This window comes from Lepidochelys kempii, chromosome 2, assembly GCF_965140265.1.
Source record: "Lepidochelys kempii isolate rLepKem1 chromosome 2, rLepKem1.hap2, whole genome shotgun sequence".
Classification (NCBI taxonomy): domain Eukaryota; kingdom Metazoa; phylum Chordata; order Testudines; family Cheloniidae; genus Lepidochelys; species Lepidochelys kempii.
In genome coordinates, this window is record NC_133257.1 from 112,624,494 (window position 1) to 112,645,231 (window position 20,738).

A 20,738-nucleotide genomic window follows, 5' to 3' on the forward strand; every position below is an offset into this window, starting at 1 on the left:
ATTTCTAGCCCTAGGCCTCCAATAGGCAATTTCCTACCATTTGGCTATATTTTGCCTACAACAAGCCCATCTATTAAAAGGCAGTACTGTATGTGCTGTTAAGGTGACTAGTTTAGGATGGGGGAAGAAAACAAAATTCCTGGGCTAGGTTCTGCCCTCAATTACATCAGTGTAAATCTAGTGCACACATTACTCTCAGTGGGGATTTTCTGAGATTTACACTGGTGTAACAGAGCAGAATCTAGTCCCCATTGTTTGAAATTTTCAGGCCAACAGCTTTGATTGACTGGCAAGTTCATTTCTAGGCAGATGACAATGGTAGCTCTTTTTTGGACTTGGCTAGAGTTGTTCCCTTTACACTAATATCCTTCCTCTTCAAAGTATATGCATGCCTGTTTTTGGATCTTTCTCCCACATTCCTCACTTAGTTCAGTTACTCATCTCATGTTGTACTTCTCTCTGACCTAGTTCTTTTTCTCTTCAGAATGTGGGTGATTTATTATTCTTTATCTTATCCTTGCATGTCTCAATTACAACCACGCTAAGGGAAAGCATGTCTTGTTTTAAACTCCATTCCTTTTTGGCAGTTCCAATCTGAAACTTCTATTTCACCTGTGGACGTGTAAATGAATTGGCAGTGCACTTTTATAATGCTGCACCAAAGAACTAGATCCAAGCATCTTTGGGGTGGGTTCAAATATGTACCTAGATCAGGATGTGAATTTGGCAAATGACCTCCAACTTCATAATGGCAAGAACAAACCCACTAGGACCTGAACTCCCTCAGACTTTGGGGTGTCCAAAATCTAGATCCAAAATTCTGAAACTTGAGCCTATCTCTCCTTTATAAGCAGATTTAAGGGCCAAGCAGCTGAGTCCCTGTGAAGGGGTCAACTCACATCTGGCGCCTCCTCATGGTTGGGCATGGCGTAGCAGCTCTCCTTCCACTGGGGTCTCCCGCTGCGGGCTGCTCCACCTCTGTGGAGGCCTGCTTCTTCCTTGTGAGTTGGCCCTCTGGCCAGTTCATTTCCAAGTCTCTACCTTTCACAGAGTAGTCTGTGAACAAAAAACAAGGGGAATTAGCACAAACTGAGTTAGTAAGAGAGAGGGGGGAATGCCTTCTGCTCAGGGGGTATCAGGGTCTGGTCCTCTCTTCACTAGCTCAGTGGTCCTCAGGCAGTGGTTGTCAGGGAAGCTCCTGACATCAGTTAGCCCTTTCCTCAGGAGCTGAGGGTTGTGGGTCTGTTCTCTTCCCTGGTCTGCAAACAAGCCACCTGCCCTGTTCTGCTTTTAAGCTCCTCCTCCAGCCTTTGAATGCCTTGCAGGTGGCTGAGCCCAGATCAGCTTCTTAACCCCTTGTTGTCCAGTGTGGGATAAATATACCCCATCACAACCCCCAAACCAGTCATATTACTTTCTAGAGTGCTTACGTCCATTGTGATTCCTTTTCCACCTGCAATGCTGCACCATCCTCTAACCTACTCCAAGCAAACTGTATGTAATCATATTTTATATGATGAAATAGAAATGCCGTCCTTCTAATCTTTCATTAACGGGGAGTGAAAAACTTCTTTAGCTTTGCTTGTATTTGAACCCATCAGTGATCACAGCATCTTCCTCTCAGATTTACCTGCTCCCATTCAGAACTGAATGAGCATATCATTGCAACACTGGGGGCCAGATTCTGCCAGCCTTGCTTAGGCTGAGCCATGCCTTTCTTTGTGTGTAGTCCCATGGGAGCAAATGTGACTACTTTTTTCCTTTTAGTTTCTCTGGATTAGTGGGACCTCTTTTTATTTCTCCATGAGCCTGGCTGTCTTTTCAGTAGTGCTTTGCGGCCCAACAGCCATTTTCAACTAACACTTCCTATTGGAAACACACTGTATTGAAAATAGGAATTATTTCCAATTTAAGCAAGTATATAGCCTTAGTCACATGAGTAGTCCCACTGAAGTCAATGCACTTTGGCTATTCTGGGTTGATGTAATCGTCTATCAACGACTGCTAAAAGCAAGGGCACATTACAGCAGCTCTGCGGCTGCTCTGAATTATGCCAAGAACTGGGCAGACCCCTAGCACAGTCTAGAATTAAAGAACAAACCTAACACAGGAATGAAGCACTACTGAATCTGGTCCAAGGGATGAAGTGGTTTCATAACATGGTTTTTGTTAAGAACTCCACGTAAAGAGCTGCATAGAAGTAATTTGCAGTACACAGCGACAAGCTTTATTGATCTACAGAAAGCAGGAACTATACTACTTATTCTTCAGTGCCACCTACTGGCATTTTACCTGTTAACTCTTTACATTTATATAGGCATATCATTTATAGAGCACACCTGTAACAGTTTTTATACTGTGTGTGGTTCTGTGTATGCATGCAAGACCAAACTTTGTTATAACATGATCAGGGCGCTATTGTATAATAGAATAATGTGCCTTGGCATGACACTACTGGTACAGATGGACCCAACATTAAAAATCTGAATTGAGAGCCTTAAACCAATCTGGGTTTCTACATTAATTTTACTTTTTAATACAACTTGGATGCTTCTTAAGTGATGCTGGGAACTGGTGGTATTTCCTCTGAGGAGCTGATGTTGTCTCTCCTCTGGACATATTTCAAAAAGAAACCAGCACTTCTCCTCCTAGCACAAGCTGAGAAGGGGCTTGGATGCTTTTAAGCATAGCTACTGAGGAAATCCAAATTGATTTATGACTCAGGTTTTAACTCAAAAGGCCAACCTTTGGGTTGGGAAAGATATGGGGAAGGATAAGATTGGTGAGGGAGGGTTAAACACTGTAATGTTTTAGTACAGAAAAATCCCTAATGCACTCCAAAAATAGGATTTAAAAGAAAACATTTTCTCTCCTTTTCCTTTGTTTTAAAACATATTGCATATAAAAAAAGGTAAAATCAACAGTAGTAATCAGTTGCACTAAGACTGACTTTGGCTCACTGATTTCCCTCTCTTTTTTCTTTTGATTAGGAAGGCACCAGCAAAAGGAAGTCTTGCCCCGGACATCAATGTAGATTTCTTTTGCAGATACTATATCTGGATTCAATTGCACCCTTTCCTTACTACCCCCTCTGCGTTGTGACCAACCTTTGGTTAACTCTGGAAGCGTTATTCCATACACAAACCAACAGAGCTGTTGTGTACGAATTCTGGGCTGGTTATTTATGTATTGTAGGGGGTTGTTATGAACAATTATCCTAGGGAGTGGTGAGGAGAGAACAGAGAAGGTAAGCATAACTTACCCTAGTGTACCAGCGAATCCACTTAACCACAATTAGTTTTTTATCCAATTAACACTAGCACTCTTGCCTAGAGTTTCATTATATAAAGGGAAATTTGCCCTTGTGGAATTACTCTGAGATAAAGATCCTACTGATATATAAATAGTGAAACAGGTTTACTCATTATCCCCTACCTCCTCACACAATGATCTAGATATTTTATTTTCTCTTATTTCTTCTAGATTCTATTTACTTTTTAATGAGTGATTTTGAAACTTTTTAATACCTGAACACCTGTTGTAGCTTTTAGTTCCATTCTTCTTCTCCAGAAGCTTTGGATAAATTGGTGCTATACTAGAGTGTGGCAGGGATAAGAGATAAATATGAATCAGCAAATGTAGCAAAACCCAATTAAATATTTCCTTATAAAAATAATCGAGTGGAACAGTTAGACTCTGCTCCAAGTCAAAATCTTTACAGTATAACAAACTTTTCCTGTCCTCTGATTCAGCTGTGCAGAAGTGACTGCTTCCCTTATCTGGGGTTCTGTTTTGTACCTTGGAAGTCCCTAGAAATATAGAGGCTCAGGAAGAGAGATCACTTGTATCATCTCCTGGATATGCTTTAGTAAAGTTAGCCTGAGTCATACTTGAACTAGGCTGCAGTTGACCCTCCAGTTCTGGATCAGTCTGTAAGATTGCAAAACGATAGCTTTATGCCAGGTCTACACCAGAAACTTTTGCCAATATAGTAATGTCAGTGAAGGGTATGAGTTTTTCTACAATATTTATGTATTGGCAAAAGTCATAGCATAGATGCATTTACACCAGCTTATTTCACTCAGGGAACTGGAATAAAGGCGCACCTGCCAAAGCCCTCTTTTGCCAGCTTGTGTCTGCACTAGGAGGGTTTGCCAGTATAGCTATACAGGCAAACCCTTTCCAGTGTAGACAAGGCCTAATTAGTCTATTCTCTGGGGCTTCTGATTAAAATCTTGGCTCTGCTTGACTACAGTACTGTTTTTGTCAGAAGTCATTTTAGACACTAAAGCCTATTTCATCCTGGTGTGACAGCCACCATCTTGGCTGAGGCACCTGGGCCCTTCAGAGCTAAAAGCATGAGCAGCTAGAGCTTGAGCTAAAGAGCCAGTGCTCTCCAGCTGGGGTGGTAACCAACTCACCGCTTCTATGGATTGGCACAGAGGGGAATAGGTAACCGTGGGTTACCCTGCCTATCCCCCACCCGTACTGTACCCTCTTCTAGCCCCAGAGATGTGTGTCTCTAGACATAGGAGAGCTACCCAAAAGACTTGATTGCTCCATGACCAGCTATTTACCCTTTAAAAATTACATCATGTCTCTTGCCCTTTTTTCCCCCCTCCCCTAGCCATTCGTGGAAGCACTAGCTCCCTTCACGGGCTATTTAACCTTTCTGGAAATGCTGACTTACTAAAGCAGTGTGACAGGTAAAAGGAAGCCAGTGAGAGAGGATGTTTACTAACTGATAGCTCTCACTAGCAAGGGAACCTGCCAATCAGAGGTGTTGTCTGCCACTCTACATACCCATGACTACCTTGGGATATTAATATACTAAATAGGAAAAATAATAGTTAGTGATCATGCAGTTTACTTAATATAACACTAGGTGGAGCAGTGGGCAAATGTCTTTATCTTTTCATTATTCATAATGGAGCATTGCAGTTTTTAGGTAGTACGGCTGGGACCTGAGACACAAAACTGAGCTCCAGCTCAGTCCTTTCTCAGAGCTCAGGGGTCTCTTGGTCTCTTACATGCTAACACCACACTTTAAATCCTAGTCTAGACAAGGCACAAAAGACCAACTCTAATATGAGCACCTAGCACAATAGCAGTCGTGGCCCGTGACATAGGCAGTCAGACCTAGTGGTGAGGGCAGTGGGGGTCAGGCCTAGTGGTCGGAGCGGGAGTCAGGGTTCATAACCGTAGTCAAGGCAAACATCAGAGCTAGTGTCAAAGTCAGGAATGAAGCCAACAATCGGAGCTGGAGTCAGAGCTTGCAGTGTGGGTAGAAGCGGGGATCTGGAAGAAAGCAGGAACAGGACAGGAAGGCGGAGACCAGGAACAAGGCAGGAAGCCAAAATGCAGGAGTCACATGAGAAGGTAGGGTCCAATACAACAGCCAGGCCTCCTTCTGGCTTAAATAGCAAGTCTGAGCTCATTGGAGAAGTCAGATGTCTCTACCAATCAGGCATTTCATGAGTGGTGCCTATGACAACCTGGGCTCCTCCAGCCCACACTCTTCACTGGTACCAGTAAGCTGCCAGGTGGTCGCTGCAGACTGAGGACTGTCTGGGGACTTGCGGACCTGGGTCTGAGATCCATGAGCCCTCAACTGCACTTTGTGTTAAAAAAAAACAAATGTGGTGTATAAACACAGAGACAAAGGAATAAAGTTAACAAAATCCAACTTGTGTACTTGACCAACACGTCAGCAGCCACAGAGTGATGCACAGCACCATGGGCCCAAAAGTAATTTGCGGAGAAACATACCTACATTTATATCCAGTTGTTCACGTTGGTGCTCGATGCGCTTACAGAAAACATCCAGAGAGTGGCACCACGGTGCACGCTTTTTGCGGATGATGCAGTGCATCTGTGGGAGAGCAAAGAGGAAGTGGATGAAGGTTCAGAGAGATGGAGGTGTGGACTTGAAAGAAATGGCATGAAAATCAGCAGAAGTAATACAGAGTATACAGTCTGTAGATTTGATACCATCTTGCAAGAAGACAGTGAGACTGGGGACAACAAATCCAGTAGGCCAGCCATTACCAAAGGTAGAGAAGATCAAGCACCTAGGTTTGATAGTACAGGAAAATGGTGAACTCAGCAACGTACTAAGCAGAACAGGAAAGGCATGGACTAAATGGAGAGAAGCGAGTAGCGTAACCTGTGATAGGAGAATGCCTATCAAACTGAAAAGTAAGATCAAGACAGTACCCTTTTGTCTGAATCCAAATGCTAAGCACTGAGGAAGAGACCAGAGCAGATCCTGAATGCAGTGGAAATGAAAATGTTAAGATGGATGGTTGGAGTTACAAGGATGGACCATACTTGGAATGAATGAATTACGTCAAGTGTGAAGTTGGTACCAATTATAAAAAAGCTGAGGAAATCCATGTTTAGGTCATTTGGGCACATGAAAAGAAGATCAGACAAATATATAGGAAACAGACTATTAAATGTAGAAGTGGAGGGTAAGAGAAGAATTGGAAGACCCAGAACTACATGGATGGGTGCTATACAAAGGATTAGACTGGCAGTGAAGTTTGCGAGAAACTGCTTCAAGACAGACTGGAATAGAGAAGAAGGACTCGAAGTGCTGGCCCCATATAGATGGGACTAAGGCTGTAAGAAGATTTATGTTCAGCAGTAGCTCAAAAGTCTTAAATTCCTCTACTGACATAAATTAAATAATCTTCATGGCACATACACAAGTATTACACCCACTTCACAATGCTGTCTATGCCATCCCATTTTAAAAGAAACACTTTACCTAGCACTTTCTACAACTGGCAATTTAGAAGACAAATTCTGCATACTTTGATCCACTTTCTCTACAGTTTTACAGATCCAGTTAAAAATAGACCTAAGCCAGTGCACTGACCACACACCAAATTCTGCATCTGTCTAACATGATAAGTATTATTTTAGTGTGCAGCTATTTTAAATGGTGATTGCTCTGATTCATGAAAAGACTCTTTTTCACTCACTTTTTTTTTTACATTGATAATAATGCGCTAATGATTCTTGGTTGACAAAGCCATGCACAAATTTAGCAATGCATTATTTCACTTGATGGATTGGTACACGTGAGAACAGATAATAAGCAATCTGAATCCTACAGGATAGAGCTGTCATAGTAATCCATATATTCCTCTTATTTGATTAATTGGTGTAGCAGTAGGAATAGCTCTAGCACTTCATCAAGCTCAGATACAGTATATGCTATTACATGGAAGGTTCTGGGAAGCCCAGGGGATTGATAATATAATTGGGTCTGACTTGTTGATGGAAATAAATAAATAGTTCTAATAATACATATAGAAAAGGCTTAAATTCAGTCTCCTAGTCAGAAACTATTTGACCTGTATCATGTAATAACAAAACTGGAGCACAAACCTCCCATGTATCAGCAAGGGACAAAGAAAAACAGGTAGTATAAACACATCGCATGTGGGGAGGGACACATTTGCTGGACAAGCAATTAAGGGAAAAACTTGCATAAAAAGTGATCAAAGCATCCTAAGAAAGGGATGAAGATCCTGATTGCTTCTCCTTAAACAAGTCTGCACAATCTGAGACTCAACAAAAATGTAAAATCCTTTAGGAAGCTTATAGAGTCATCTTGTAGTATGTAATGTAATAAATTGGCTAATGTTTGCACTACTGAATGGAGTAAAAACTGTTCACCTATGTGTTTGTCATAAACCCCATACTGTTACTACAAAAGAGAATGCCCTTCTATGCTCACGTGGCAGAGGTCTGGGTGGAGCAGGAGGATTTGAATTCTGTTAATGTTTTACTGTGCTATGTTTTGGGACAGCAAAATAGCTGCTTTACTGATTTGGGACAGCCAGAATGTTGTGCTTGAGAATGTAGATTGAAGCAGCTCTGTGCATTTAAATTGGTTTGTGTACATTCTGAATGTCATGCTGGCCTGTTTAATATAATTATTGGAGTTTGTTTTCTGATCACTTCAGATACGTTTTTTTTAAGGGTGGGCGGTTGTGGGGAGGCATCAGTATTGTTATTTTGCCCAGCCACCTCCTAGGAACTAACTTTAACATCTGTAACCTTCTCCTGGCAATTGTGTGTGTTCTAACAGCAAGGGGCCTGAGAGCTGTGATAGATCCCATTTAATCTTTTGAGAAACATCTAAATTCTGTGGAATAGCTTGTTTTCTTTTCCCATCTAAGGACAGGCAGGAGCCATTTTCCTCTGTTAGACCTTGAAATGATGCTTCATGCTTTTGTCACATAATTAAAATTAGATTATTGCAACTCCCTGGCCCTAGAGCCTTGTAAATGTTCCAGCTGGCCCATAGGCTCATAGTAAACGGGATGCTCTAAGCATATTTTTTCCTCTTTCCTCACTCATCTGTCCTGAAATCACTGCACTCTGCCAACTAAATGTATTTGCTTATTGCTTTCTAAGGGCAACGAGCACACAGTTAGAGATTTACATGCTGAGAGCCAAAGTTTGTCCCAGACTTTCCTTGAAATAGTCCGGATCCAAGAACAGCTTTTAATGCATTTGCTCCTTGTTGGTGAAGTTCGCTTCTACTGCAAGGGAGGTGGCTAAAAGGGGGGAAAGCGCAGGCTGTCTCAGCGTTGAGTTCAACAGGACTACAGACGAGGTTCTGCGTTTGCAGGATTGGGCTCTTACGTTCATTGACTGAGGATTGAGACTCCCTGGAAAAATAATGCAGCTACTTAATCCCTTTCCATAAACTAGGTTATACTTGCAAACTGATGAAGAAATTTACAGTTTCGATTCCCATCAACAAACCCCCTCCCTGCCCTGCAAAAAAAAAAAAAAGAAAAAAAAAAAGAAAAGAAAGAAAGAAACCCAAACCCAAGCAACAGTGGGCTTTTTTGTTTTTGTTTTTACTAAACCTAAGTATCCTGGATCGAATATGCTTTTTTGTCTGGCAGAGTTTTTCAGTTTTTTATGTCAAATGTGATCAGTGAACATTAGTCCCAAATTTACTACTGACCTGTTCTATGATATACAGCATTTGTGTAAGACCCCACGACCATTAACTGACTCTATTCAAAATCACTTTGATTGTGTGAGATTTACTGAACGTAGCTGTGTAGCTTATCAAATAAACGTTCGCAATGGCGAGGCTGATTTATTGTTAACATGGGAGAAAACTAGGCTTTGAAGGATTTGATGTTTACTGGTAAATGTTGGGAAAGGTTGATTTCACCAGACACACACAAACCGACCACGGAATATTTCCCTTAATAATATCTGAAATGTACATGTTGGCAAAGTAAGAAAAATGCTGCTTGGGAACTTATTAGGGTTTGATCTCAGGGGTATTTACTTTTTTTGACATTTGACATTGACAATTTGTGTTTTAACAGGTATAAACCTTTTTGAATCTCAGCACCTACTGTCATTAAATAATTACTGTCTGACCCCCCCCCATTGTCTGACCCTGCCTTCCATAATTTCCCACAACTGAGAAACCTTAAATAGATTTAAAAAAATTAAAAATCCTTTAAACCAAACATTGATGATATCCATCAAAATGATAAAAAATAAACTCAAATTCTTCCAAGCCCGGTGATAACTAAACTACCATAGAGGGATGACAGCATTTTAAAGCAAAAGAATAAGAGTATTGTTTAAACTTGGACAGGATCACCAGTCTTTCTGTTCACATGTGCCAAGAAGCACAAACAGAAGGTATGCTCCACAACCACCATCATCTCCTCTGTGCTGTGCTAACAATGCATTTGCTAAAAGATATTTTGCAGGCCTGGCTGGCCAGAAGCAGACACTGTAGATACAATACCAGTACAGAAATAGCCTGCTTAGCAATACATCCTAATTTATGCTACACATTATTAGACATGTTAACAATCTGCACTACAGCATTTAATCCTCTCTCTGTCCAATCACTTTTCTGGGTGGTCACTTGTCTACTCAGGCACTGATTCCCTATTATATGGTGCCATCATCAGCCATGCTCTTGATTTAAACTCCTGAGGACAGAATTGCTGAGCACCAAGACTCCAGTTAAAGCCAGTGGGAGGCGCAGGTCTTTAGCAGCTCTGAAGACCAAGCCCTTAGTGCCTATGAAAAGCTTGTCTTTACTGTACACTCTTTTACACTCAGTGGGTTTTCCAGGTGCCTACAGCAGTACAATTTGTGTTTGTTGGCAACCACAAGTGACCACAATCCCCATGTCTTATTTTCCTGTACTGTGAGGCCATTTATTAGCCCACAAGTGTTAACAGGTGCGAACAATTGTAACATGCCAATGCAGAGAACACATTTGCTATAGCAGAGGTGGCAATTGCAGTGCTCTGCTGGCTTCCCAAGGCAGCCATCTTTTCTTGGCACTCACACCACAGCAGTGCGGGCATACCACCTTCGAACAGGCATGTCAGCCTCACAGACATGCATGAGTATAGAAGTCAAGACACTATGTATCAGCATCTGATGTGTACCCTGAGGGCAGATTTCCCAACCTGAAATGTCAAAGCAGCTGTCCATCCGGAGGTATGTCTCCATGGTGAAGAGAATGTGTTGCCTCTGAGATCAGACTTGGATTAAAACCAGATGGATATTGAATCCATCAAAATTTCAGTGTCCCCCATCTCAGAAACACTAGGGCCTTCTGACCGTCTTTTTCTTCCACCACTCAATCCGCTTTCCAGCACAGTGAGCTGAGCACTGATCAGACTGGACATCACGGGCTAGCGTTGCCAGGTGCTGCTTCCACCTCACAGGAGGCAAGTGCCTGGAGAGCAGTGCTCAATGTTTTTCCTCAAACGCAGGGTCTAGAGCCTGGTGCTCAAGAATCTTGCTTTAACCTGCCATTGTCTGTGCTGGATTTCCTTCAGATGTCAAAATCAAATAGTGACTACCACCAGGTACTGAGGCAGAGTGGTAGTGGAGAGGGTGGAGGACTGGATCTTAGGAGACCTGGGTTTTATTCCTGGCTCTGCCACAGATCTGCTGGGTGACCTCGGGCAAATCACTTCACTTCTCTGGGCCTCTATCAAGCAGGAGGGGCTCATCAGCCACAACAAGCAGTCCATCTACAAGGAAAACTCTCATTTCAAACCAAAACATCAGGCGGGCCAGCCAGTTTGAAAGAGTGTGCCAGTCACACATGCTTTGAGGGTATGTACTGCTGACTCCGGCTAATGGGACAAGGTGAAGATGCAGTGAGCAAGCCATCCAGGTACTATGCAGGAGGGGAAAGAGGTATTAAAAGATGCTCTTTGCTGACCCTAGGCAAGGCTGCGTGCTGCTGCTTCAGAAAGACCTGAAAGAGGCCAATTAATTTCAGCATGTTGAAAACTCAACTGAGGGGCCTAATTTTTGATCATACTTACACCGACTTTATGTTGGAGTAACTTACTGAATTCAATAGAGTCAGTCGCTGACGTATATCTGAGGAAATTTAGACCCACTAGGTGTTAAACACCTACAGCATAAGCAACAATAGGACGCCTCTAAATTATAGAATTGTAGCATGGAAAACACTGGGTTAAACAAAAGGAGGTGGATACTTTATAACTGCACTAAAATGGGCAAGAAGATAAACCATTTATCGATGACAAGTAATTTTATGTTAGTTCTTCGGAGTTTACTGTGATCAACATTTTCTCATCCAAAATAGCACAAGTGCCTTTTAATTTAGGGCATCTGGACACTGGTCTAATCAGAGCCTCATACCCCTGACACAGTAAAATCTGCCCCTACTGTGAATGCTCTAGTTTTCATTCACCAGGCAAGACATAACTATTATCCTTGCATTTTAACTCTCTCTTAATGCAAAATACAACTTCTAGTTCAGTTTAAAATAGACATGGCAAGAACACTTGGCATGCCCTGCATTCCTGTCAACAAGTGATAATCAAATTTCCTTGCAGTGCTAAGGCCGACCAGAAGACTTTTCTTTAACCCATCGGGTTACCACATCATGCTGAATTTCTGAGACACAGATGACATTTTTTCCTTGTGCTTATGAGTAGAAAAGAGAAAGTACATACTTAGAATGGGAGGAAATCATACTTCTCTGCAATGTTTCAGGGGTAATGTTACTATAACTGAAAGATCAGATAATTTCTCTATTTTATTCAGTTTGTTTATTTTGTACAGTCAGTTTTACTATTTCCCATGTATAACTAGTCACTTTATCCCATTGTTTTTGCAAATCACACAGCAACAGGGAAGAGCAAAGCAGGAAATGTGATGGTTAAAACACAGCACTGCAGTAGGACTCACGCAGGTGTAGAAGCTGAAACTACTTTTAACTCATTTGTTGTAATAGATGGTACCAAACTGACAGTATCCGTTAAGAAATTGCTAGGGAAGTGACAACCAGGTGCCAAAGTGAGAACTTGGAGAGACACGCTTCTTTTGGAAGGGAGTAGTGCCTCAGAACCTGGACCTAAAGCAGCACTATTTGCCAGGGAAAGGGAGAGAGAAAACAAAGGTGGAGGAGGAAGAGAAGTTATCATCATCTTCCCCATGGTCTCCTTATAGAAATGTTTGTCAGAAACAAACAGGTCTGCGCAATACTTGGTTAAAATTATCAGTGTTTCTCACTCACTTGTGATCCAGACCAAGCAGAGTACTAACCATATCCAAAATAGCATAGCATTTCCTATTCCCGAAGAGGGGAAAAGGGTACACTGATGTAACAGTTTCCAACAGCTGTCATAACAGCATGCACAGAGTCATTTTGGAACTGATGGACAACTGCCTCTTGCACACAAAGTGCTGGAGGTGTCAGCTTCCCACGACGGCAAGTTTCCAGCTTCTACTCTGGCTACTGTGTTATCAAAGCATAATCTTTCTGACACTGTCTCAGTCCTCACTTTAGGGAATTTGCTTGTCCTTTTCTGGCTTTGCCAAGGCAGACAAATGTTTATTCCCACCCCTCTCATTCATGTTATTTGGCTTGTTTCACCTTTTTCTCATAAACTAATTCAGACACAATGGTCCTCTTCACATAGATGTGTGAACACAGCAAATGCAGGAGGTCACTGTTTTTTGTATTAAGCAAATTCTCGTGTCATACAAAAGTTCCAGATTTCTGCTAAAAATGGCATCAAGGACAAAAGTTGATAGTTATCATGGCAACAGGTACACTTAGAGATTTTAAAATATAGGACTAAATCCTGAAGCCCTTGCTTTCTATTTACTCAGACCACCGCTCACAGATTCAGTGCAACCTTGTCTGAGTGAGGGCTGAGTAAAACCTGAGTAAAGACCTCAGGATTAGGCATCACAGAATTTAAAAGATCGTAAGTGCATAAGTCTCCAGGGGCTGGATTGCTCTCGCTCACAAAAAAACACCACTGGGGAGGAAAATCCTGGGGTTTAGAGTTTTTCCCAGATGATTGTGGTGGGGGGGGGAAAGATATGTTGCCCCCACACACCCAGAACTGGGGAAAGGGGTTCCCCAGACCCCCAGAACCCAAAGTTCCCCCAAATCAAGTGGCATCTGCCAGAGCCCAGGTCCATCTACATGGACATCTTGTTCCTCTCCATCTGTTCTGCAAACCCACCTCCTTGGCAGCAAGGTTTCAAGGGAGAGATTCTGCCAGGGCTTCCCCTGCCTCCTACTGCCTGTTAGGAGTGAAAGAGAGCAAAAGTCCCCCAGCACGGACTGCTTCATGGGAAGCATGATGTCATCTCAGGATGCATTAACTTTTCTGTAGATTCCCAATGAGGAGATAGTGGAGGGGAGGCTTAACAATCACCCTCAGCCTCTCCCTGCATATGGATCTCCAGGCCCCTGAACTCTGGCTCTCCATAGGTCTGGGAACATTTTGGAGACTATTGTGATTTCTGTGCTGCGAGGGTGAGATCTGCACCTGGAGGGCATAACCTGTTCTTCTATCTCTACTGATATTGGCTGAAGAGGTAACTTGCCTTTTTTTGTGCTTAGGACCTTCAGTGCAGGGGGCTGGACTAAATGACCTCTCAAGGTCCCTGTTAGCCCTACATGTCGATCATTGTGTGATCGTACACAAGCCCCACAGGAAAGCTATTTGGAACAAAAACTAAACTTTTTTGAAGCTGCCCCCTGGATTCCCTCTAGCAGCTGGTGACAGACTTTACAAAAAAAAAAAGAAAAAGAAAAAAAAGAGTCCAATGCAGAAGGTCATCAAAGAGCTTCAAATTCCCCCAAAGGAGGCATGATCTGGAAAAACATAGGAAGAGTCAGGACAAAGACAAAGCACTACATGCACTACCATGGAATTACAAAGCAGACTACTACAGAACACTGATCCGAAGCAAATGATGTTGTGAGCAGTAGTAACTCACTGCTGGCAAAAGTCTTCACTGCATTGCATCCAAATATATACATCTCAGTAGATGTCTAAGTCATCTGCAAATGCTGTTGGCACATAAGCTTCATCTCAACTTACAGGGAGCTTGGAAAGGTTTGCTGAAAGGTTCCCATACCTTCTCCCCCAATGACAAAGTCTGCCATATGTATTGTTGCACCTGACCCTATGAGGGCTGACACTTCTAGAGATGCACTGACTTCACACACTTCAGTGAGAGCAGAAGTTACACGGGAATGGAATAGGAATTAGAGATGGAAAAGACTCATTAGACACTGTAGTCCATGTCCTTGCCAATGCAGCATGGTTTCCTAGACTGTTCTTTCTTGTACTTCACCCAGTCTAATTGTAAATGACTCAGATTACAAAACTCTCATGACTTCCCTTGGGGATATGCACAGCCTACTAGATTTCGCAGCTAGGAAATTTTTCCTGACACTTACTAGGAGTGATATTAGAGAAGCACTTTGAAGCCCCAACCAAGAATCCCATTATACTAGGTTTCAGAGTAGCAGCCGTGTTAGTCTGTATTTGCAAAAAGAAAAGGAGGACTTGTGGCACCTTAGAGACTAACCAATTTATTTGAGCATAAGCTTTCGTGAGCTACAGCTCACTTCCACAGTATGCATCCGATGAAGTGAGCTGTAGCTCACGAAAGCTTATGCTCAAATAAATTGGTTAGTCTCTAAGGTGCCACAAGTACTCCTTTTCTTATTGTACTAGGTGCTGTACAATGCAGCCTGTCTCCTAGTAGGAGACAGTCCCTCCCTAAACATACTTGTAATCCAAACAACAGCAATTTTCAATTGGCTGTGGAGCACTGGGGAAGTTCCAGAAGACTGAAGAATGCTAATGTTGTGTCAGTTTTTAAAAGGGTAAGCAGGATGACCCCGGTAATTATAAACCTGTTGGCCTGATAACAGTTCTGGACAAGAGAATGGAGCAGCTGATACTGGACTTGATTAATAAAGAATTAAAAGAGGGTAATGTAATTAATGCAAATCAACATGGGTTTTTGGAAAATAGATCCTGTCGAATTGATTTCATATTTTTTTAACGAGATAAATCTGGTTGATAAGGTAATAGTGTAAATGCAATATACTTAGACTTCTGTAAGGCATTTGACTTGATACTGCATGACATTTTGATTAAAAAACTAGAACGATACAAAATTAACATAGTACACATTAAATGGATTAAAAACTAGCTAGCTGATAGGTCTAAAAATGTAATTGTAAACAGGGAATCACCATCAAATGGTTGTGTTTCCAGTGGTGTCCTGCCGGAATTGTTTCTTGACCCCGAGCTGTTCAACATTTTTATCAAGGACCTGGAAGAAAATATAAAATCATCCCTGATAAAGTTTGCAGATGACATGAAAATTGGGGAGAGTAGTAAATAATGAAGAGGACAGAGGTCACTGATACAGAGTTCGACTAACTAGGCACAAGCAAACAATATGCATTTTGGGTAGGCTAAATGTAAATGTATACATCTATGAACAAAAAACGTAGGCCATTCTTTCCTGGCAAGTGGTGACTCTGAAAAGGATTTGGCATCATGGTGGATAATCAGCTGGACATGAGCTCCCAGTATGACTCTGTGGTCAAAAGAGCTAATGTGATCCCGGAGTGCATAAACAAGGGAATCTCAAGTAAGAGTAGAGAGGTGATTTTACCTCTGTATTTGGCAACTTCTGCTGGAATACTGTGTCCATTTCTGATGCTCTTAATTCAAGAAGGATGTTGATAAATTGGAAAGGGTTCAGAGAAGAGCCACGAGAATGATTAAAGGATTAGAAAACATGCCTACAGTGATAGGCTCAAAGAGCTCAATCAATTTACCTTAACAAAGAGAAGGTTAAGGGGTGACTTGATTACAGTCCATAAGTATCTGCATGGGGAGCAAATATTTAATAATGGGCTCTTCAGTCTACCAGAGAAAGGTATAACATGTTCCAACAGCTGGAACTTGAAGCTAGACAAATTCAGGCTGTAAATAAGACGTACATTTTTAATAGTGAGAGTAATTAGCCATTGGAACAATTTTCCCAGGGTTGTGGTGGATTCTCCATCACTGACAATTTTTAAATCAAGATTGGAAGTTTTTGTGAAAGATCTGCCCTGGGAATTATTTGGGGGAAGTTCTATGGCCTGTGTTGTACGGGAGGTCAGGCTAGATGAACACAGTGGTCCCTTCCTGCCTTGGAATCTATGAACAAACAAGACAAACAAAGGGCAGGGAACTGAGGCACCGAGAGGTAAAGTCCCCAATCCCAAAAACACTTATGCATGAGGAGTTTCACTGATTTTGGTGGACCTCCTCACATGCTTAAGGGCAAGTATGCACATAAGTATGTGGCCTAAGTGAATTGCACATGGGTACCCAGGAAGTCTGTAGTGGAGCAGAAAAATGAACCCAGATCTCCCGAGGCCCAGACCAATGCCTCAACCACAAGACCAGCCTTCCTGTTACCTAGTTTTTCCTCTCCTTAACTAAGAACAATAGGATGAAATTATTTCCCTTATGTTATACCTCCTTAAACAATTCCTCTTCCTCCCTGGTGTTTCACATGAATTTTTAACTTGTGTTAAATTTTGCGTCTATATTTTATTCAAGCACCTTTTTTACAACATTATCAAAACCTGAGTAAGATAGCTGAAAATTAAACAAGTACAAAAATGTTTCCTTCCCTCCAAAAAGAGGAGCATTCATGAAGATGCCTTCAATAAGTAAATACCACCTAGTATAATGTTTCTTTTGTTTAGTTTATTGGTGTTGAGAAACCTTCTTTTTGATTTATTTATGCTTGTATCTCATTTCCCTATTTAGTTTCAAAGATGAAGTAGGGGAAAAAATAGCCAGGGAACACTTAATAGGCTAAAGCCACCAATCTTCTTCCCAATGGAAATAAACAACGAAATCACATTTAACACAAAAGTTTCCTTGTGTTACTAATTCTTCATGATTCTGTTTAATGTAACCTATCTCCACTATGGAATGTATAAGATTCTATGTATGAGATCTAAATAGTTTTTAAAACAAACTCCTAGGTATAAGTGCTGAAGGGATCCAATTTACTGCAGTGATTCAGAATTAGCCTTACCTTACACCCACCCTGTGCCATTTACACGTTGGACAGTCCAGTTCCTCCACTGGTTACGGTTGCTCACTGACTGTGGTACTTCTTCCCAGGTGATGCCAGCACATTCAATATCCTCTGTCCCTGTCTCCTGCCAATTCTTCCTTGGCCTTCCTCACTTTCTCTTTCCTCCGTTGGGTACCCCATTCAGTGCTTGCTTAGCATGTCTCCCATTTTCATACAATGTACATACCCCAGCCACCTGAACCTTCTTTCTTTGACAATATTTTCTAACACGTCCTGGTCTATCAGCTCTTTTACTCTGACATTTGTTATTTTGTCTTTCTATGAAACATGTAATAGCTTCCTCAGCCTCCTGTGATGGGCAGCCTCCAATCTCTTTCTGTAAGCCACTGTCATAGGCCAAGTCTCTGCTCCATACAGTAGCATGCTCAGTACAATAGTGAATTAAACTAAACCAAATTAAGGCCACTTTAATTCTGTCTAAGAGTGTCCACACAGGGATTTAACACAGGTTAGCTAATCCACTTCAAAAATTCATTCAGATTAACTTTCCTGAGTATCCCATGTATATAAGCCCTATAGCTGCCTTTATGTCCCTTTACCCAAACACCTTAATATACTTATAAAGCCAAATTTTAATTATGATTCTGAGAATAAGTGTCTTCTAAACTGTTTTTGTTTATATTTAGGGCTCAATCTCACCAAGATTGGCAAAACTCGGGACAGGACTGGGCTCTTAATTAGATAGATAGCTATTGCTACAAAGTGTATGTGTGGGTGGGTGGGTGGGTGTGTGTATTTAACACACACCATGTAACTTTCATAGGCAACTGATTCTGGGCAAAATCCTCATCCCATTGAAGTCAATGGCAAAACTTCAATGTGACTTCAGTGTGGCCAGGAGCTCACCCTCCAAATCTAAGAACCTTTTCCTACTATTTCTAACAATGAGTTTGACATGAGATTGTGATGCTAGCAGACCAGGTGCCAGCTCGTTCCAAGACCCCTAAGCCTATTGAACACTGACAAATACATAGCTGGAAACCAGTCTGGCTCACCTATGTGTTAGTATTGTTAAAATAAATAGTAGAGTTATAAGAATGTGTTTAGACTTTATGAAATGCTTGTAGGTTGCTGCATGTATTAATTTTACTTATAATAATTGTATCCCATGTTACAAGGTAACATTTAAGTGTTTTCTGTGTAACTATAAAAATGTTTGCTAAGACTGTAAACCCCCACAGTCAGGGGAGAAGCATTACCAAGTGTGACATGCTAGTTTACCACAAGATGTGTCATCTTCTCCTGAACAGAAGGCGGCCTACAGGCACCAGACAAGCCATTGTGAAACATCAGTAATCAAAATATTTTGTGGATGGCTTCCCCCACACCCATGAAGACTGTACGTGTGCAAGCCCTCTCATCCCATCACAGCTTCAGCTCTGGGGGAAAGGCATAAAAATCCATGTCAAGGAGGAATTGTTATCACTATGCTACTTGGAATTCAGAGAGGGCAATATTTCTAATCACATGCAAAGGAACCCCAAGCTGCTTGGTTTGGGTTAGCCATAAGGACATATAGAGCTTGCATATTATAGCAGCTACTACTACCTTTTGGAGACTAAGACTGTATCTCATTCACGTGCGTATGTTTACCTACTTTAACCTTGCAAATATCTCTCATTTCTTTTTCTTAGTTAGCAATTGTTTAGTTAGAATTACAGGATTGGCTAAAAGAGTTGTCTTTGATTTGAGATCTGAGGTACAATTGCTCTGGGGTAAGTGACTGGTCCTTTGAGACTGGGTGTAACCTGAATATTGTTGTGATTTTTGGTATAAGGGACACAAAAGCAGGCTTGCCTGGGTGGCAATATAGACTAGAGCAGTGGTTCTCAAAGCCAGTCCGCCACTTGTTCAGGGAAAGCCCCTGGCGGGCCAGACCAATTTGTTTACCTGCCGCATCCACAGGTTTGGCTGATCACGGCTCCCACTGGCTGCAGTTCGCTGCTCCAGGCCAATGGGAGCTGCGGGAAGCGGCGCAGGCCAAGGGAAGTGTTGGCCACCCTTCCCGCAGCCCCCATTGGCCTGGAGCAGTGAACCACAGCCAGTGGGAGCCGCGATCAGCTGAACTTGAGGACGTGGCAGGTAAACAAACCGGTCCGGCCTGCCAGGGGCTTTCCCTGAACAACTGGCAGACCAGCTTTGAGAACCACTGGAGCAGAGTACCCAGGAGGACTGTCTGTGACTCCATGTTAAGGCTGTTATAGTGCTTTAGGAGTTCACACTTGTTACCTGGTTGGTGAAATCTAATTATAGAATATACAACCAGGGGTTTGTGCCCTGTTTCTTGATAGTCTGCCCTGAGGTTGGTACTCACACATGCAAGCTACTCTAGACTGCCTGACAGACAATCCAAAAAAGAGTATAGGAGTATAGTATGTTACTTTGGTGAAACTGAATAGAAACTAAAGAATAGAATGAATATCTCTAAATTTACCATTAGCAAATGCAAAATTTATTTCTACAGACTGCAGTTCGCATCTGATTTAACCATCTGACATTTAAGAAAGATTAATTCAGACTGGAACAGGTGTAGAGAAGGGCTACTAGGATGATCAGAGGAATGGAAAACCTACCTTATGAGGGGAGATATAAAGAGCTTGCCTTGTTTAGTCTAAACAAATGAAGGCTAAGGGGAGATATGATTGCTCTCTATAAATACATCAGATAGATAAATACCCAGGAGAGAGAGGAGTCATTTAAGTTTTAAGTGCCAATATTGACACAAGAACAAATTGCTATAAATTGGCCATCAACAAGTTTCGGCTTGAAATTAGATGAAGGTTTCTAACCATCAGAGGAATGAAGTTCTTGAACAGCCTTCCAAGGGGAGCAGTGGGGGCAAAAAACCTAACTGGCCTCAAGACTGAGCTTGGAAAGCTTAGGGAGGGAATGGTATGACGAGACTGCCTACAATGGCATGTGGCCCATCTGCGACTGCTTCTAGCAAATATCCCCAACGGCCGGAGATCGGACACTAGATGGGGAGGGCTCTGAGTTACTACAGAGAATTCTTTCCCAGGCGTCTGGCTGGTGGGTCTTGCCCACAAGCTCAGGGTCCAACTGATCGCCATACCTGAGGTCAGGATGGAATTTTTTCCCAGGTCAGATTGGCAGATACCCTGGGCTTTTTTCTTTCTTTCCTTTTTTGCCTTCCTCTGCAGCATTGGACACTTGCTGGTTTGAACTAGAGTAAATGGTGGATTCTCCATAAGTTGAAGTCTTTAAATCATGATTTGAAGAGA